This window comes from Erinaceus europaeus, chromosome 20 (genome assembly GCF_950295315.1).
Source record: "Erinaceus europaeus chromosome 20, mEriEur2.1, whole genome shotgun sequence".
NCBI lineage: Eukaryota > Metazoa > Chordata > Mammalia > Eulipotyphla > Erinaceidae > Erinaceus > Erinaceus europaeus.
Window position 1 is genome coordinate 5,221,207 of NC_080181.1, and position 20,710 is coordinate 5,241,916.

Here is a 20,710-nt window from a genome sequence, read left to right on the forward strand (position 1 = left end):
AACCACATGCTATCAGAACTCCTTCTTTCACTCTTTGTAGTATTTTTTTCTTTTTTGCCTCCAGGATTATCTCTGGTGCTCCATGCCTGCATTATAAATCCACTGTTCGTGGTGGCCATCTTTTTTCCATTGTTGTTGTTATTGTTGCTGGATAGGACAGAGAGAAATTGAGAGGAAAGGAGAGACAGAAAGAAAGTGGGAAAGATAGACACCTGCAGACCTGCTTCGCCACTGGTGAGGTGACTCCCTTGCAGTTGGGGAGCGGGGGCTCAAACTGGGATCCTTGCTCCTGTCCTTGCACTTTGCGCCATGTGCACTTAACCCTGTGCACCACTGCCTGCCTGGCCCCCCTTTGTAGTATTTTAAGACCATCGTGTATTTAGCGATGGTTTGTAAGTATAGCCATACCTTTAGCCAGTATCCTGTTGGCTTATGGTGGTGCAGGGGATTGAACCTGGGATTTTGGAGCCTCAGGCATGAGAGTCTGTTTGCATAACCATTATGCTATCTACTCCTGCCCCGGCCAGTATCCTATTGATGCACTTAGAATTATCTTTAGTTTGAGTTATTATTGTTTCTTAAACTTTCTATTTGTTCTAAGTCCTTAGAGACACATAGTATTGTCAGCCATTTAATTTTTTTCCTTTTGGTAGGCATGTGCTTGGTATATTATTATGCTTTTAATTTATATTTTCCTGATGAGTGATGGTATTTAGAATATTTTTATTATATCTGTCAGCTTTCTAGATACTTTATCCTATGAAGTGTCTTAGTGTCATTTGTGTCTTAAAAATAGGATTGTGAACCATCTCTCTTAAATATTCAGTGTATAAAATTCTTGTCAGATGTATGAATTAGTGACGTCTCCCAGTGTGTGGCTTGTTTTTAACTTTCTTAATGATGCCTTTTGATGAGCAGATTTTAAATTTTGATGGTGTCTTATTTCTTGTGGGTACTGCTTTTGGGTTCTTGTTTAAAAACTGTACTTGTATACTTCAAGCCTTAAAGCCGTCCTTCTGTTTCCTTCTAAAAGTTTTTGTGTTCACTTGTAGGCCTATGACCTCTCCCACATTTTTATATTTGGCTTAAGCTAGGAAGTAAAACACCACATTTCCTTGTGAATTTCTCACTCCTTTGGTACCACTAACTGGTAAAGTATTTAATTTGTTTTCATTTGCATTGAGATCTTTTCAAAAATCAGTTGTCTGTATTTTTGTGCTCTGTTTCTGGTATCTTTCTATTCCATTACTCTCTATCCTTGCTTAAATACTATGCCACTTTACTGTATCTTCATTGTAATTATACTCAACAGATATTAATTAGACTCCTATCATCTGGCACAAGAAGCTAAAATGAGTTGCCAGACCCCACCAGAGCAGATCAGACAAGTTCTGTGTGTGGCCTGCAGCCAGCAGGAGGTGCTCCTCCCACCCATGCTCATTGCACACATGTGTAAGAAGTGGGAAAGCATGCTGCAGGTTCTGCTCGACTCTGTGAGAACAGCAGTGAACAATAACACAAGTTCCCCACCTTCCTGGGATTAACATGACAGCATGCAAACATGCATCCCATAAACACGATTAATAACCCACTTTCAGGTAGTGATAAGGTACAGTGCCCAGGACTGGCAGGGATCAGTTTTAGCCAGTGGTCAGGAATGGATGCATGGGATGCACAGGACTGGCCTCTGCACACTTCCAGTGCCACTGGCACAGACCTCCATGTGAATCATGTCTTCTCAAGCTCTTCGATGTGGAGATCCAGGAACAGACTGTTTGAAGTGTTGCCATCTAAGTGGAGTTCTGGATAACCAGCTAGGAAGGGATCATCCACAGGGCTTTCTAGGGTAGGGGGGAATCCACGCAGAAAGGAATGAAAGATCCCAAGGTGTGTGTAGTGATTCCAACCTGAGAACAGAAAGGTGTTTGTGGCAGGTGGAGCATAGTAAGAGACATAGACCAGAGACCATGGTAGAAGAGGTTGGAGGGAAGTCAGAGCTGGGCCCTATGGAGCCTTTTGCTTGCAGTAAGGAGCTCAGGTTTTATTCTGAGTGGCCTAATAAACCTTGAAAAGGACTCCACTGCAACAGTAATATGATCTGACCCACGATTTGAAAAGATTATTTTGGCTGCTCTGTAGAAGGTGGGCGGAGAGTTCATGTCTACCTGATTAAGCAACAATAAGAACAACTAACAAAGGTGGATAAAAATATGTGAAGGTAAATGCTTGAGGGTACAGGGACACAGGTAAAGCCACAAATGCCCAATGACTGAAAGACCAATAACAAAGGGAAGGAAACTGGGTATCCTATGATGTTTGTCTCCTGCATGCTTGTAGCTGGACCACAGAGGAGCCCAGAGACTAACTAACCCCGCAGGGCTCCCTGCAGTCTGACAGTTATGGGGAAACAGCAGACTGAGCAGCCCTGTCTTTCTCCCTGGCTGGTCTCCCCCACGAATGACCCGCTTTGATAGTCTGTGTGCTGCCTGCACGTCTGTCACTGAGCGGTGCCAACACTGGCACGTCCATGCACAGCTTAGAAGGAAAGGGGGTTGGGGCGACATGCCTTCTCCACTAACACTCATCTGCTCCAAGACTTGTTGCCTTTCTGTGGACAGCCATCGTATCTCACTGCTGGTGTGACCTAATCTCGCTACAAGTATTCGCAGTCATGATGTGTAAAATCAATAGGGCAGGAGTATTATTTTAGTGGTGTTCTTCAGGTCCTAAGATGCTGACACTGAGATGATACCTACTTCACTGGTAGTTTAGAGGGTTAATCTGTCTTAGAAATAAAGTAGAATTAGCTTGCTCTTCATTACTAGAACAACTCAAGGATAAGGTATATAAGTTATGTGTGTATTCAAAATATTTCACTTTATGATGTTTATATTCCAGCAGATATTTTTAAAGTTGCTATGTATAAACATATTGCTGGGACAGGTTTTTAAAATAATCCTGTATATACTTTTGTACCTCTGAAGAAATATTTTTGGTATAATAATTTAGACTGCACCGGTTGGTTTAAAACTCAGATTTGATTATATTCATGACTTCAGTGTTCTTTCTGATTTAGTGATAGCATTGATCTGTCATGACCGTGTTCTGTAGAATTCACTTCCAAGGCGGCACTTAATGGGCACTACAAACATTTGTCACTGCACAGGAATGTGTGTCCTCACCTGTCCCGCCACGCAGTGCTCAGGGCCCCATTGTGCCTAGAGACGAAGGCCTGTTACTGAAAAGAGGGAAGGCAGATGGCATAGTCCCTGCCTCCCACTTCTTTGTGTTATTTCCTTCTCAGTATAGGGGACTGTGCAGTGTTGCACTGGTGGAATGCTCATGTTACTTTGTGCAAGGACCCAGGTTCAAGCCCCCACTCGCCACCTGCAGGAGGAAAGCTTTAATGAAGCAGGTCTACATTTGTTTCTTTCTCTCTCCTTCTTTATCTTCCCCCCTCCCCTTTCAATTTCTCTCTGCTCTAATCAAATAAAATAGAAACAAAAAATAAAAAGAGAAAATAGCCACTGGGTATAGTGGATTTATAGTGCCAGAGCCAAGCCCAAGTGATAACCCCAGTGGCAATTAAAAAAAAATAGATAAAATCAAATCATAGGACCAGTAGGAGTAGCCTCTTCTCCCTGTGATGCCCCCTCAACATCTTCTACTCGCAAAGGTCAGCAGTGTGCAGGCTGGCAGAGGAGCAGTGTTCATGGACTCCAGTAGCAAAGCAGGGCAGAGAGAGCCTTGGAGCTGAGAAACAACAAACAGATAACTGACAGCTTGAGCATAGCTGCAGCAGCTACTTTAAAATTTGTGTCGCTCCTTCCAACATCCACCTCATCTCAGGGCTGCTTGCTTTTGACCCATATTTCTTTTGACTGTGAATCACATTTCTCTGTGTCTTCGCAAGCCTGCTGATTGCTAAAATGCACCAGATATGATGGTTGTTACAGTGCAGATGCTCTTCTGTTACTCTGTGGATGGTGCTAAGTTTGTTCTAACAGGCAGTAACAGTAATGGCTGAACTTGTGGAGACTTGGTTTTACACACCAGGGAGTGGATCTTACCCCTCTCTAGATCTGGGATCAAAAGGTCTAGTTTTTTGTTTTTTTTTTTTTACTACTACAGCTTAAAGTTGTGGGGAACTTCCATGATTAGCTAGGGTCAGATTCAAATTCCAAACCCTCGATCCCTTATGGAGGCCTGTGCATGGAGTCTCCTTCAGTCCCTCAGCTAATGCTTTTTCTGGGATCCTTAGACACACCCCCCCCACTCCACTTGCAGGTATATGTATATCTGGGTTAGGCAAGAACGTGAGGAGAATTTATGCACATAACCTGGGGTTCTTCCTTCTGTGTGTCTTCCCTTGTCAAAGTCCAGCCCATGTGGCAACCCTCAACAATGTCCTCAGGCATTACAATCAACAACTCAGGCCTCGGTGCCTTTCAGACGAGAGCCCCAGAGAAAAAAAATCTCACTGAAGTGCATCCCTCCTCAGAGATCATGTCTGATACAGCTTCTGCCCTGCCTTCTATTGCTGTAGAGTTTCTGAGCTAAGCTGCTGTGCCTCCACAGGAATCAATACTAGGCAAGACAATCTCTAACGATCATTCTTACTCTAAGGGCTTTGGGTCCAACTTGGAGCATCAAGTAGATTATTATGCACATACAAATAAATCTCTGTGGGGTGAGGGGGCCTGGGCGGTGGCACAACAGGTTAAGCACACAGAGTACTCAGCACAAGGATCTGTGTTCAAGCCCCTGGCACCCTACCTTCAGAGGGAACACGTCACAAGCAGCAAAGTAGGTCTGTAGGTATCAGTCTTTCTCTTTCCCCCGTTATCCCCCTCTTCTCTCAATTTCTCTCTATCCTGTCCAATAAATTAGGAGGGGGGGGGATTACCATAGTGCTGATACCAAGCCCAAGCAATAACCCTGAAGGCAAAATAAGTAAATAAATATAAATCTCTGTGCTTATTAAGAATTGTAAATTGTCATATTAATACAATGATTTCTGTCTTTCAGCACATGCTGACTAGAGTCCTACACTACTAATTATCTAGGAGTATAAAAAATGGGGGAAGTAGAAGGAATGCACCCATACTGACTTATCTGATTCCCTCTTTCTGAACCACTGTGAAATATTATGTCTCTATATGTCTTGTTAGTCGGTTGTGTATGTACAATGAAAGATTAGACGGTATAGGAATTGATACTTTGACTTCTTCTTCTTGGGAAACATACAAGTCCTTCTGTGTGGGTGAGTTGTTGCTCAACCATGATCTCTTAGACACACAAGGTCTCCTGGGCACAATGCTGGGTGACACAGCACCACTGGCAGGAGAGAAGTGAATGGGGAAAGAATTCATAGCTCCATGAGAAGCAGACGACTTGAGAGGTCTGTTTCTTCTCTCATTAGCTTGTCTGAAGCTCCATTTCCCTGTAGCTCGAGACTGCACATGGCTTCACCCCAGCCCAGGCAGGCCTCTGATAAATCTAGCCTTAGGTAATACTTAATCTTGTCAAAACAGAGGGTCAGTGGGAAGTGTAGCTCCATCCTGTGGTGATGCATGCTGGGGAGAGATGCTCAGGGGGAGCCTGATTGTATTTCTGTTTTTTTTCCTAGTTTATTATGTACTTAATTTAAAAAAATATATTTTTCTCACTGTAAAAGGAACATAAGGAGTTTTTGTTGTTGTTGTTGTTTGCCTCCAGGGTTATATGTGGGGCTCGGTGCCTTTACTATGAATCTACTGCTCCTGGAGTCCATTTTTTCCATTTTGTTGCCCATGTTATCATTATTGTTCTTGTTGCCATTGATGTTGTTGTTAGAAATGGAGAGAGGAGGGGAAGACAGAGAGGGGGAGAGAAAGATAGACACCTGCAGATCTGCTTCACTACTTGTGAAGTTACTCCCCTGCAGCTAGGGAGCTAGGGGCTCGAACCAGGATCCTTACACTGGTCCTTGCACTTTGTGTCACATGCACTTAACCCAAGGAGATCATTTCTAATGCCACCCTCAACCTCAGCCTCCAGACACTGTTGGTATAGACATTCAGCTATACAGTCCCCTCTTTAGCCACATACACGTTCTCACTGGTTTTAGTGGCAGCTTGCTATCTGGATGTATTCAAGATTGTGTCAACATTACTCACTCTAGTGGAAGGTATTTTTTTCAGTCAGCATATGTTAGACTTTTCTTGATTTGTAGTCTAAAATTATAATATATGGGGGAGGCAGTGGCACACCTGGTTAAGAACACACATTACAGTGCACAAGGACCAGGCTCAAGCCTCTGGTCCCCAGGTGCACCACCACTTGGCCCTTCTATGTTTTTCTATGCAAAGGTGTATCGTGACTTTTCCAACAACCCAGTAGTAGATAAACACATCCGTCACTTCATATAGGTGCTGTGGGGTTGTGGGGTGGGGGGTAGGAAATGCACGTTTCAAGTACAGCAAGTACTATTATGAACTGTGGTCACCATGTTCAGGACTTATTTGGGCTGTGACTGAAAGTCTGCACCGTTTGATCTCCCTTTAGCCCCCAACAGCAACCATTCTAGTCTCTATTTCCAAGTGTTTAACTTTTTTTTTTATTTATAAAAAGGAAGCATTGACAAAGCCATAGGATAAGAGGGGTGCAACTCCACACAATTCCCACCACCAGAACTCCGTATCCCATCCCCTCCCCTGATAGTTTTCCTATTCTTTATCCCTCTGGGAGTATGGACCCAAGGTCATTGTGGGTTGCAGAAGGTGGAAGGTTTGGCTTCTGTAATTGCTTCCCCGCTGAACATGGGCGTTGACAGGTCTGTCCATACTCCCAGCCTTTCTCTCTCTTTCCCTAGTGTGGTGGGGCTCTGGGGAAGCGGAGCTCCAGGACACATTGGTGGGGTTGTCTGTCCAGGGAAGATGCTAGCATGATGGTTGGCATCATGCTGGCATCTGGAACCTGGTGGCTGAAAAGAGAGTTAACATACAAAGCCAAACAAATTTGTTTAGCTTTTTTAAATCCAGTTTTGCATGTAAGTAATGTCTTACAACACAAGTCTTTCTCCAATGGGTCCTTTCACTTAGCATCGCACCCTGCATGGCGTCCTTATTGTCAGAAGTGGCAGAGAGAGTCCGAGGGACACCACAGCGCAGAAGTGTTGCAGCACCATGTGGTGCTCGAGACTGAGCCACATACACGTGCATACACACACGGCAAGGCAGGAGCCCTGCCCAGGGAGCTCACACAGCCCCTCGGTAGTTTTTCTCTTTGATTGCGGATGCCTGTCAGCATAGCCTTTAGGAAACTTGCTGCCCTTATGTTTGTGATAGAAGCACACAAAGCATGTTTGGAGTCACATGGCAAGGACAGAGAGAAAGAGAAAATCTAGAATTCTTTTTTTTTTGGCTGTCAAAGTTACCACTGGTGCTTAGTGGTCATTTTTTTTTTCTGTCTCTTTCCCTTAGATAGAAAATGAGAGAGGGAAGGCACTGCAGCACTGTTCCACTGCTCATGTGGCTTCTTAGCAGGCACTCAGACCTAGAACTCTACTCTGACTACAGCTGAGGCTGGGGGGCCGATATCTGGGTTCATTCTTTACTGGTGACTCTAAGATATAAGAATGAGAACTTAAAGGACAAAAACAGAAAAACAGACACCTCAGTCAATTACCAAAGCCTGTACAGCAGAGCAGGCTGACCAGTGGTCTGCTTCTGGATCGCCCTGTGGCTGGCACCATGTTCACAGAGAGAGCCATCTCTGATGGGCACACCGCAGCATCCGGAGTTTAAACATTGAGACACACACTACACGTCTGCAACAGCAGTGCTGCAGCTGTGAGAAGGAAGGAGGCTGCCGATGGCAACAGCAGATGGAATGGTGCCCAGAGAAGCCCCAGGCGGCTCAGCAGAATCCAGTCTCTCCCTTACCCTGACAATTCCAACCTTAGTAGCCATGTCACTAGGGACAAAAACCCTACCCACCGACCCACCCCTATGTTTCACCAAGGAGTAGACCTCCACTCTCATTACTTTGGGCATTGCCAGAGTTAGGTCTGAAGACTGCTGCTAGAGAGATCGCTCACACAGGAGGGCACATACTTTGCCATAAGATACAGGCCACGTTTGAGCCATGAGGGGAGGAGGAGTTCTAGTGCCTGCGCTTCTCTCTCTGCTGCTGCTGCTCCTATCTGAATGAACAAATGGGCTAGAATAGATATATTGTATATGCATGACACCCCACTCCTCCAAAAAAAATAGATTAAAAATAAAACTTAATTAAAAAAAAAAAGGCTCATGCCTGAGGTCTGGGTGGTCCTTGACTTGTACGGGAATGTTCTCTGAGAGGGAAAGGGCAGCCGGAGTCTGAGGGGGAGATTGGCATCAGTAAGTTCGGCTCTTCTCTGGAAATGCAGCCACTGGCTCACCTGTTCTGTCCACCTCCTTCAGTAGCAGACTGTACCACAGGCAGATGTGAAAGACAACAGGCAATGAGACATGGGGACACGGGGGGCACCTCAGGGGTAGGGGACAGAACAGCCTGCTGAAGAGAGGGGCAGAGCACAAGACCTGCCCTAAAAAGGACCTGACCTCAAAGACGCAAATGGGAAGGCTCCATGCCTTGACACAGGGCCAGCGCAGAGATGGGGATTCCAGAGCAGGTCGTAAATCTCCAAGGGGAAGGGAGGTGGGCACTGAGCCAGGGTCTCTAGTGGAGATGAAGGGCGGAATTCATCAAAACAAGGTGTAGTCCAAGGAGCACTGGCTAGATCCTTGCTCATGTGTCCAGCATGGGGACTCTGGAAAGGATGGGAGATAAGTGCATGGTACTTTCTTCCAGGAAGACACCTGGACCAGCCCGGGAAGCCTGAGGGTGGCTTCTCTGTCTGGGTGGCTGGAGGCTGCCCAGAGCATGGCTTCTACAGGAGGATATCTGGCCAATAAGGACCTAGAGTCAGAGGAAGCTTGAAGTTGGTGCCATCAGAGTCAGCGTTCCAGAAACACAGAGATATGCCTGGTGGCACATGCCGTTTTATTTGGGACAACAGTGACTGCAGTTAAAAAGGGAATTTCTCAGCTGCCCTCTGGACTCAGCCCTAAGAGGCCCCCACTGGAGGTGAGGTCTGGTCAGACTGATGGTCAGCCCTTTGGCCTTGGCCTGCTGGAGGAGCTATGCTGGCTAGGTGAAGCTTCCTGTCGGACTTCCTCCCCTCCTTCCTGAGGGTGATGTCTAGGTATGAACAGCCATAGTACTCAAGGTGACCTTGAAACCACTGGGCTGTCGGAAAACTCATAATGCAGTTTTCCATGTTTTTCTACGCAGAAATGTGTCATGGCTTTTCCAACAACCCAACAGAAACTGTCCTGAACACACACTAAGAATTGCATAGAATAAGTACAGACTATATAGATTTTCCTTTGGATTTACCTCCTTCTGGTTTTTGATGAGAAGAAAAACAAAGTCCTATTTTAGTTGCAGTTAACTTAGCTTCCTCAACTGTATACAGCTAATCTCAAGAGGTGCAGACAAATTCAAGAGTAAATGACCAAAGGTGGGCCCCATGATCCCCACCTTAAACACTCATCTTCCCTTGAGTGTGAGCAGGACCTCCTGTCCAGGAAAAAGTGGCAAAGGTGAAAAGACATCACCCTTGTATTTGTATTCCTTGTGTAAGACTCCCTGACTGGCAGATTCACTCGAGAGACTCCTCCCTAGATAGTCTCGAAGAAGGGGTGGTGGTAGAAGGTCAAATCGGCAATGACCTGAGGGTGGTCTCTGGGATCTGAGAGTGGGCCATCCATCAACCAGCAGCAGGCCAGGCTTCTCGGTCTTTCAGAACAGAAAGAATGTGTTCTGCATACAAGCTCCGAAGGGAATTCTCCTTATGCCTCCAGATGAGAACACAGCCCAGTCAGCTCTTTCATTGCATGTTTGAGCAAAAATTTCAATTAAGCTGTGCCCAGACTTGGGTCTGGAGAAGCTGTGAAGGCATATGTGTTGTTTAAGCCCCTGCGTTTATATTCATTTGTTGTGCAGTAGATTGCTAACTCAGGGACTCTAGGCCTAACCTCTGGCTCTGAAGCCATCCCCTGACTGGAGTTTGCCTGTACACATGCCCTTCCCCTGCAGCTTGTGCTCCGCTCCGGCAGAGCTCACTGTTCACAGTTACTGCCTATACCTGTAAAGTGAGAAATACTAAGTAAACAGAAAGAAGTGAAGGTGCGGTCTTCATCAGTCATGCTCTAGAGCCTTCAGGAGCTCCTCCTCCAGTGATTTTCTGAGGACTGTGGGTGTTTGGAATCAGAGTACTTCTTGCAGTTCAAAGTAAAGAAGCAGAAAACATCACAGCTTCACATCTCTCAGAAGATAAGACAAAGGTCAGGTAAACATTGAGATTCTTAGACAAAAGGGTGCCATGAAACTGCAAACCGTTATTATTAATGAACATACTTGTGAAATTTCAGGTTCCAAGGAGAGAAAAAATCTTGGAAGCAATTATGAAAGTCATTATGTAACATTTAGATTAAATAAACACTTCTCTTAAGAAAGAACAGAGCACTGGGAAAGTCTTTTGATTTTCTGAATGTAGTCAATTCCCTAGCCCTCAACTATCATCCATGACACTGAAAAAGAAAATGCAGATGGCTTAGTGAATGTAGATAGATTCTAACAGTGACACCAATCAGATAAGTCATACCAAATATGACTGTCCTCTGAGCCTCAATAACCGGATACCATAAGAAACATGGAGGAGTCAGAGGCCAGGGACATGCATGTAGGAAATAGATTCTAGGTAGCACAGCAGAGTGTGAACCAGTGTTTTCTCACAAATTCTAGTTTGAGGATGGGGCATGAATGAGGATGGCATCATATGCACTTAACTTATTTTTCTTATTTATTTATAAGTAGAATCTTTCTAAACATGTCAGCTATTCTCCACTGTGTCCCATTAGAAATGAAATGCGTGAAGCACTGATTTTTCAGTCCACTACTTACTACTTGACAAGCAGCTTCATTCTCTAGGAAGAAAAATATTTTCCCACCTAGGAGTTTCCTCAAATATATAGGAAGTCTTTGCTCTCTACTCTCACCACCCCCTGCCAAAAGGAACCGATAATAAAATGTAGGTATGGTCATCCTTCAGTGTTCCATATGGTCTTGGAAGTATTTAAATAGAAGTTTGCCCAGCAACTTTCAGTGTTAATTCTGTTTAATAAGCCTCACAATTAATGGGAAATTCTTCCATATTCTGGCAATAAGCATTGTTCTTTCTTATCAGTGATGGGATGAATTGTTAACATGTTATGCTTTCAAAGAAAAAAATATGTAGTGGCTAGCAGAAGATAAAAGAAAAAAAGCTTGGAAGACTAAAGCAGGTGTTGTTTATCTTGTACCAGCATACCATTGGGATATAAGATCAGTAGTAGGAAAAATAATGTTTCATATGCTTCTGAGTTTCTAACAATGGGAACCTAAAATCCTTTGCATCTACTTCCTGAGCTTTAATTTAGTATGCGGCCATTTTATAGGTGAGTGTCTATGTTACTTATCTGTACCAATAATAATGCTATTGATTGGTGATTTTTGTGCTTATTGTCATAGATTCCCCCCTCCCCACTGAAAACAAATCATTTATCCTTGGGGTCAGGCCAGCCCTTCCATACCTGCTTCTCCACATACACATCATCCTGATGTGAGGGGAGGCTTTCTACCTGATAGCACTGGGCTCAAGGCATCATGGCCATTTCTCTGTAGCTGATGCCACAATTCCATGAGGACCTAACCTGTTAGTTCGTTGCTATTCATAAGCCCATGTCCTCTCTTCCTTTCATTATTTTTTTTAGAATTCATTGAGAGAAAATGATGATTTCCTATGTCCAAGACAAAAGAAAAGACTGAGTTCATACTACCAGGAGAAGTAGAATGGGTCAAGAGTTCTATGATTAAAAAAAAAAGCGAAACAAAAGGAAAACACTTCAGAAGACAATTCAGGAGAGCAAGTCAAATACCAAGTCCCTTAGGGAGAGGAAGGGAGGTTAGTTACGTGGATGTCGGAAACCAAATGTCCAGGCTGCACACTTATCATCCAGATTACTCAAAGCCATGTGCATTCCACAAAAACCTTTTTTTCTGAAAGTGCAGGCAGCTTTCACTTGTACATGATTTGTGCACTTCATAAAGGGGTTTCACATCCATCAAGTCTTGAGTCTTGTGAGGCTAACACTGGTCATTCCCATTTTAGAGGACATCTGCTCAAACATTCACAAGTGACGACAGAAGTATTCATCTGTTAGCTTATGTTCATGAGAGAGAGAAACTAGAGCACTTCTCAGCTCTGGCACGGAAATCCCGGTGCCTCTGGGGTTTCAGGCATACAAGTCTGGTGCACAGTCACTGTGATACCTCCCCAGTTCTCCAGAGGGATTTAAATCTTCAGTTTCAGAGCAGCACTTCTCAAAGTATGGTGCAAGATTGTTCAGAGACACAGTCTCATTTCATGGTGTAGGAGGGTCCTGAGTCTGCGTTTCTAACAGGCTCCCAGGCAGTGCCCCACCACTGCTCTGTATGGATTGCACAGACTGGCAAAGGGAGACTCAACACAGAGCTCATTCCCATCCCTCCTGTGCTTCCTGCTACTGGATCTGTGCCAAATGTTTATCACTTAAATCTGCTGCGCTTTCTGTGCATTATTTTTTGTAAGTTTCCTTATATACTGATTTCTTATATATAAATAATACTGTTCTTCAATAAAACATCTGGCAATGTTTTGTTGAGAGAATAAACAAACTGTATTTTAAGAATCTGGTTGCTGGGGAAATAGCTCAGTGAAAAGTGCAGGGCTTTGCCACATGTGCTGGAGTGGTGTTCTGGTTTCTCTCTCTCTCTCTCTCTCTCTCTCTCTCTCTTGCTCAGTAATAAAGCAATTCTTTAAAAATTAGGGGAGGAAAAGAGTCTGAAGGACACAATGTCACCAGAGCTTTTGCTTCTCAGATAACTGGGAGCATAGACTCTGTGAAATCTAAAAGTTGAAAAAAATATATCTAGATGATCATTTTGGCTCCTCTGAGAACAGAACCAGGCATCTGTCTGTTGAGGCAGGGGTGAAAGCAACAAGGAGGCCCTGAGGTCAAACCCAGCGTTCTTGGGCCTCCTAGTCTGAAGCCGCTTCTCATGGCCCACCTGCCACAGAGCGTCACCTATCAGTGCTGACTGCTGTGCTAAGGCAGTGCACTGGGATGTTGATTAACGTCAGAGTTTCTCGAACACAGTAGAAGCTATCTATCCAAGTGAGAGCTGCCTGCTCATCAGTGTTCTGGCCACCAGACTGCCCAGGATTGCCAACCACACCCTATGGTTTCAGAACAGAGTGGGGCTGGCCTGGAACAAAGACTTCGTCCAGGCACAGGGACAAAACCTACCCGGATTCAACAGTATGCAACACAGATGTAACCTACAAGTCATGGTGGTTAGGCCTCAATTTAAGAGCACAGTCTTGAAAGCACATTGAACTACTCAGAACGAGGACAAAACAGGATGTGGTGTCATGGTGATGGATAGGGGAAGGGGTTTCATTCTGAATGAAGTCAGGGAGCCAGGTCACACCCCGCGATGGCCCACCATAGGAGGGGGACCTGGGATGCAGCCCCTTGCTTTCTTTTGGTGCACTGAACTAGCGCTCATCAGGAGTTTAGGTTTTAAAAATGTTCTAGGGACTAATAATTTTTAAATTTATGACTCATTTTTTCTACTTAGAGTGGAAATCTTACTTGTTTAAAATGAACCTACCCTTCAACTCAACAAGACATATTAGTTGTAGAAAGATGTGTTGCCTAAAATGGAGAAATGCTGAAAATGTTTACATTTTATGCTTGTGTAAGCTATTAGGTGCATTGTACAGAATGGCAAACAAAATATCTTGAGAGTAAAAGAATGATAGTTATTTGACAGGACAATATCGAGAAGATAAATTACTGATTCCATTATTTCAGATGTGTTTTTGGGCAAACCAACTATTCTTTTTAGTGGTTCCAAGTTGCTACTTGAAATATTTATATATTTATCAACTTGGATTTAATACTAAATTTAGAATTAAGTCCAAGTTAATAAATTTCTTTTTAAGCCTCTCTTTTCATAGAGATGTATGAAAAGTATAAATGTTCAAACAAAGAAATATTACTTTCCTAAAGTGGGCCTTTCCCTCACATTCAGAGTACCAGGAAGATGATTAAGTTCAGCTAACCAAATGTGCTCATTTGAAGTCAGCTGTCTCTTTCTCACAATGCAAATGCAATAGCTATCCCACTTGTTGGAAATTTGAAAACAAGGCACCCTTTTTGAGAAGATGTTGTTTTTCTTAAGTTTCTTGACTTGACAGTAGTGCTGGCCATCTCAAAACACATTTCAGCAAAACACAGATAGAAATAAAGAGGAAATAGAAAGTAAGGGAATTTAGACTTACTTAATATTAAGCTTAATTTAATATTGTACTAAAGTTTTATAAGGGAAGTTAACTAAAATGGCACCTTTTCTAGTTTTTTTTCCCCCATCAGGATTATGAATCCAGAATCCACCCCTCCTTGTAGCCATTTTTCCCTTTTTTTTTTCTTTCTATTTTATTTGCTAGGACAAAGAAGTTGAGAGAGAAGGGAAAGAGTTAAGAAAAGGGAAGGGGAGAGAAAGAGACACCTACAGACCTGCTTCACTGCTCATGAAGCTTCCCCCTGCATGTGGGGAGCAGGGGTTTGAACCCCAGCTTCTCTTTTTTCTTTTTCAAAATTTGTTACTAATGATTTAATGATGATTAACAAGATTGTAAGATAACGGTTTAGTTTCATACAGTTGTCACCACCAGAGTTCCCTATCCCATATCCTCTATCTGAAACTTCTCTATTCTTTATTATTTTTTTTCATAGGACACATTTTTTGAATAGTATATATATTTTCTTTTCTGGGGGGGGGGGGTCAATGGTTCAGAGCACAGTTGTCTACACTTGGGAGGTATTTCCCAGGACCTTATGATGGGTTTCTGCAAAATACTCTCGCCCCCAGTCTAGGGCCCCAGAGACCCCTGATCCTCCTCTTCTGCTCTTCCCCAAAGTCCTTTGCTTTGGTGTCCCCTATACAAGGTTCACTCTGTGTGTTCTCTTTCTGCCTCAGTCTCAGGCCGACCAGCACTCACTCTTCTCTAGCATGAACCTTGTTTCTTGAACATGGTAAAGTGGTTGCTCGACTCGCTGCGCCACCCTCACCCTGTTTTCTTGTTTGTTTTGGTTGTTTGTTTTCAGCCTTTGATTATTTGGAACAGCAATATTAGTTTAAAGAGGTTTCACTGTATGGCATGTTTTATTAATAAGATCCAATAATTGAGTAAAAAAAAAAGGCAATACTGGGCTTTTCAGCACAAAGTAAATGAACTGGAGGTTATTATGTTTAGTGAAGAAAGCAAGTGAAAGTCAATTACCAGATTGTTTCATTTATAGTGGAATACAGAGGATTGAAACACATGAACGTGTTAGAATTTAAAAAAAAACTATCTTTAAGCCCTTGGTAACTATGGTAGTTATCAATGGGGGGGGGGTCTGTGGGAGGGGGCACAGAACTTAGGTGGTGGGTGTAGTGAGGTCATACACACCTATTTTTTATGATCCTGTAAATCACTATTAAATCACTAATTAAAAAATAATCAGATCATTACCCTTTTGTGTAAAAAGATAACAAAATATGATATTTAATTCATTCTCTTGAAGATAGTTTGTCTTTTGATAAAGTTTTCCATCTATTTTTATTTGTAATAAGTACTTTCTGAATTTCTGTGAGTGGTGCTCTGCTAGGCATGTCCAGGCATTTATGAAAATCACTTGACATACCATTGATATCAAGATACATACCTAGAGAAGAAATAAGGTTAACATAAGAAATTCCATGAAAAATACTAAAAATCGTACTGTAGATTCAGTAATTAATATACAAAGCAAAGAAAGAGAGCTACTAATGTGGGATGCTTTGACTAAAGAGAAGTTCCTTGAGATTTTTACTTAAATCACTGATTTTTTTCTATATCAGCTCTACTCTTTGTATACATGCAAATAATATATGAAACCCACTTTAAGTTAAACTTATCTTCAGCACGAAAGCTACTCCACCTTGGTCAAAGGTCATCCCACAGCAGAGAGCAGCTCTTTGGTTCTGCGAGTCATCTTATGACTATGCCACAACGTTTCAGGAATCTCTGACTTGGGAAACTGCAGATGCTTCTCCAGCTGTTGCCTTTCTGATTTATCAATTCGAACACCAAGGTGACAGAGCAGTTCCGTTCTTAAGCATCCATTCTGCCTTAGTGGACTCTTACTTTTGATTGGCTGCTGGCAAAAGCACTGAAAGAAGATTCTGGAAAAGAAGCTTGTAGGCTTTCTGAGGTACCAGACTTGACTGGCTCACCTCACACCTGTACCTGCACCTACACCTGCACTACTGCTCTTACTCCACCTCCCTTCTCTCCTGCCTTCCCCCATCCCTCTCCTCTCATTCCTTTCTTTCAAATCAAATACATGGCTGAGCATTTTCAGAAACTTGGCTTTTGCGACTGGAAAGGCAACAAAAATGTCTTGTAAAAACACTAGGCTTGAAAGTCACATGTAGACTTTGATTGAGATTCTGTCATTTACTACTTGTGACTCTGACCTAATCTCCCTGCTTCCTTGCATTTAAAATGGAAAAAAAAATATTGAGGCTTGATGTGCATATTACGTGATAAAACACTCTTACAATGTCAAAATCTTAGGTAAATTAAGGAATTATTATAAAGTTATATGCTTTGAAAACCCTAAACTGCTATGTTATTTTTAGGGGTGCACATTTGTCTAGAAAAATGTCTAGAGTTTTCACTCCTAAAGTTTGAATTTATTTTTAATAAAGGCTTGGGGAAGAAATGTATTTTAAGATTAGTAACTAAACTTAATTTTTAAGCAATGTTGTCTAGAAACGGTGGCCTATCCAGTTACTACCATATTAAGAGTAGCTTCTTTGGCCAATTCAGAATAAAGATCAGGCCTTTGAAGAAATAAAGCAGAAACAGGGGAATATTGCTAGAAGACAGGGAAGGTTGTAAATATGAGAAACAGGGAAGTGAAACCAAAGAGTAAAGTCTGAGCACCATAAGATGACTCCAGGGGAGGGAAGGAAGCGTCCCAAAGACTCAGTCTTTGGTGGATCTCTACCTCTCCCAGTCTGGCTGTAACTTCCTGCCCACTTCTCTGTCTCCTTAACTAAAACTTAAACTCTTTGTTGCCACACTTTTATTTTGGGGCCTTGTGTTATTATTTATAATTGGTGAGGAACAACTGAGTGCATCAGTGAAAACTCCACTTGGGTTACCTGAGACCTGTCCTTCCATGCATCTGTCACCTTCCAGCCTTAACGCACTTGCTGAGTAAGTGGGGTGGAGGCTCCAGTCAAGATGAGAGGGGCGGTAAGGAGGCCCTGTATACATTTGACATTTCCAAACATCAAAATAGAATTTATATTTTATTAAAATGGCTAATATAGAACACACTGAGAAATCATGATTACTCATTCAGAACTGAAACTTGGGCACACAAGAATCATTTTTTCCCCAACAAACCGAGTGTGTTCATGAATGTACTTTGGACAGACTGAGAAACTGGCAGTTTTCCTTACTGGTCAACAGTTTCCTAGACTCTGTCAGGGCTTCTGGAAGCCTCTAATCTCCTATGGCCAAGGTTTGGTGATTTCACAGGTGACTGGGTTGTGCGCATTGCATTTTGTACACTTGGTAGATGGAAGTTGATTGTGTGACTTTGCAGTACATCTCTTTGGATGGTTATTTGTTAAGTGTGGCTATCAGCCACTCACAGTGAAATTTGTTTCCAGTGATTATGATAGATGGGAGAAATGTCTGCAGCTTGGGCAAATGCCAATAATGTCTTTTCTGAGGACAGCAATGAATGGCTCTGGCCCGGAGTCAGCCCTGTCCATATGCCTGGGGAAAAAAAGCTAGAACAAATCATGATAAAATCAACTTGAAAATGTTTCTAAAAGAACATGACTCCATGTAGAAAAAAGCCTGGAAAATTAATCTCTTCTGCCTGCCAGAGTCCAGAAAGAAATGAGTATGGTAAATTAAAAAAATATGCTGGCATTCGACTTTATAAGAATTTCGGTCCTTCCTGTGTGTAACCACCAAGGCATCAGAAAAACATGGGAGGTGAGCTAGGAAGCCAGCAGTGTGTCCTCCCACACAGAGGTCCAGCAGAGTCTTATGAACTCAGCTGAAACCACATGTGGAACTTCTTTCTTTTTCTCTCTCTGGCTAAATGTAAGTTGGTCCAAAAAGAGGGGAATCACTCATGTGAGGCCCTGACTCTGAAAAAAAAAAAGATAGAAAGAAAAAAGGAAAGGAAGAAGACAGAAAGGAAAGGGTTGCTATTCAACCACTAAAAAGAAGGGGGAAGGAGTCCTATTTTAGCAACCTCTTGGTCTGAGTGATGGAGAGTTGCTTGCATACTGTGTAGTCAACAAGTCTGTACTGTATACTTAAAATGTCATTAAGAAGGTCTCTTTCACACTAGAGGAAAAATGCTAAGCCCCTCTCTTACACACCTTTGCTCTAGCTCTGGTATGACCTGAATGTAACCCTCAGCTCAAACTTTTACCACATGCATTTTGAAAGAACTCCTACATCATCATTCCTCATTTCTGAGATGATCTTGCCTTTCTGCTAGTTTTGAACCTCTGTCCTCTGTATCAGAGCCATGTGTCAGAAATCCTGTTGCTATGTGCATCCCCCATGGCTGCTGGCTCATTCACATATACATTAACATATATAATATATACTAACATATATATCATATATATTAACAAATCATAATAAATATTTGAGTATTCTTTTTTCTTTACACCTGTACATTCACACGAATGAGTAATTGCATATAGTAAACACTGACACAGATAAAGTCACAGCTGTCACAAGTCCTCCAGGTGTTTGTGCTCAGAGCAGTGTGTATCCAGCCAGTAAAGCATTCATCTCTGTGCATCAAGATAGTGACAGGGAGTCATGAGTGTCAGCATTGTTAATTGCCCCCATTCAAAGGCTCAAGTCATAGTATACATCTAGTTTCTAGTCACTTTTGTGAATTAAATGATAACATACTCCCACAATTCTATAGGGGCTGCTTTGTGAAGTAAACCAATTTATTAGTAATTTATACCAAGGAATCTAGGCTTACAGAAGAGGTGCAGCCCATCCAAGATCACCCAGAGAGGAGCAGAGTCAAACCACATCCAGGGGTTGTAGAAATTATCTATGCCCAGGCCTCCATGTAGACAAGGGGCACTGGAGCTGGGCCAAGGTGGTGGGGCCACCCTTTCCCACACAGGGACCCCTTGGAAAAATCTTTCCTCATCACAGTCTTGAGACATCACATTTATAAAGTCAGGAAAAGGGAAGTCTGATTTTTTTTCCTGAGTACAAAGGTAAAAATTACAGCTGCAGGAAGCCAGGTCATGGTACACCTGGTTGAGTGCACACATTACAGTGCTCAAGGACCCTGGTTCAAGTCCCTGGTCCCCACCTACAGGAAGGGAAGCTTCACAAATGGAGAAGCAGTGCTGCAGACTTCTCTTTCCCTTTCTATCTCCCCCTTCCATCTCAATTTCCCTGTCTTTATCCAAAATAAATAAATAAATAAATAAATAAATAAATAAATAAATACACAACTTCAGGTAGGGAAATATTTCAGGAAAGTAACACTAAAAGTCTGTTTACTTAAAAAAAAAATCAAGTGAACAAATTCTGAGCATATCAACACAAGCAGTACAACTCTTAACCCGGCTGGATTTCCCGCCCTAGATATATTCTCCTAACTCCTCATAGACTATAGCCTTAAACCTTATGAACTTTAACTCATCTAGAATGAATTCAAACACTTTAAAGCAACCCTCCATACACTGACAGTGGTAAATGAGTATGGTGTTTTATTGCATGGCCACGACTTAATTCTGATTCGGTCATTATTGGCCTGAGACCAACTTTAACTCAAACATTGTCTGAAACTAGGTCAAATGAGATTTGTTGTGCCTCTCCTTATCTGTTTCAGGCTTTGTGACACATTGGTGTTAAAATCCAGGGAATAAATCTCAGTTTCCTTAGAATAACAGACACTGACTTTTGCATAATTTACAGTTTGTTCATTCAGAACATCATGGCACTGTCTTTGTGTTAGGCAGGTTAGGTAACCACTGATAACTTACAAACCAAAACCTGCTGCTAATACTCCAACTCGATAAATGTTTCCATACTCAGTAGTAAAGATACAGAACCAAGTTCATGTTGTAGAAATGGAAGAGTTTTGATGTATCTTTCAAGAAAAATCTTTAACAGCAAAGTGATGAATGCAATCTGTACATTTTCCAGTGGTTTTTCTAGGGGCAGGAAGTTGTCAGACTTAGGAATATGAGAGCAAAAAAATTAAATCAAGAACTAAAACCAGGCCTGCAGGGTGGCACAGTGGATAAAGCGAGGGACTCTCAAGCTTAAGTTCCCAAGTTCAGTCCTTGACATTGTATATGCCAGAGGGGTGCTATGGTTCTCTTTCTCCTCCTCTCTTTCTCACTCTCTCAATAAGAAAGAAGCAACTATTTTTTAAATCTTTACAATCAAGAACTAAAGCTACAATCCTAAAAGTTTTCGTGGTTT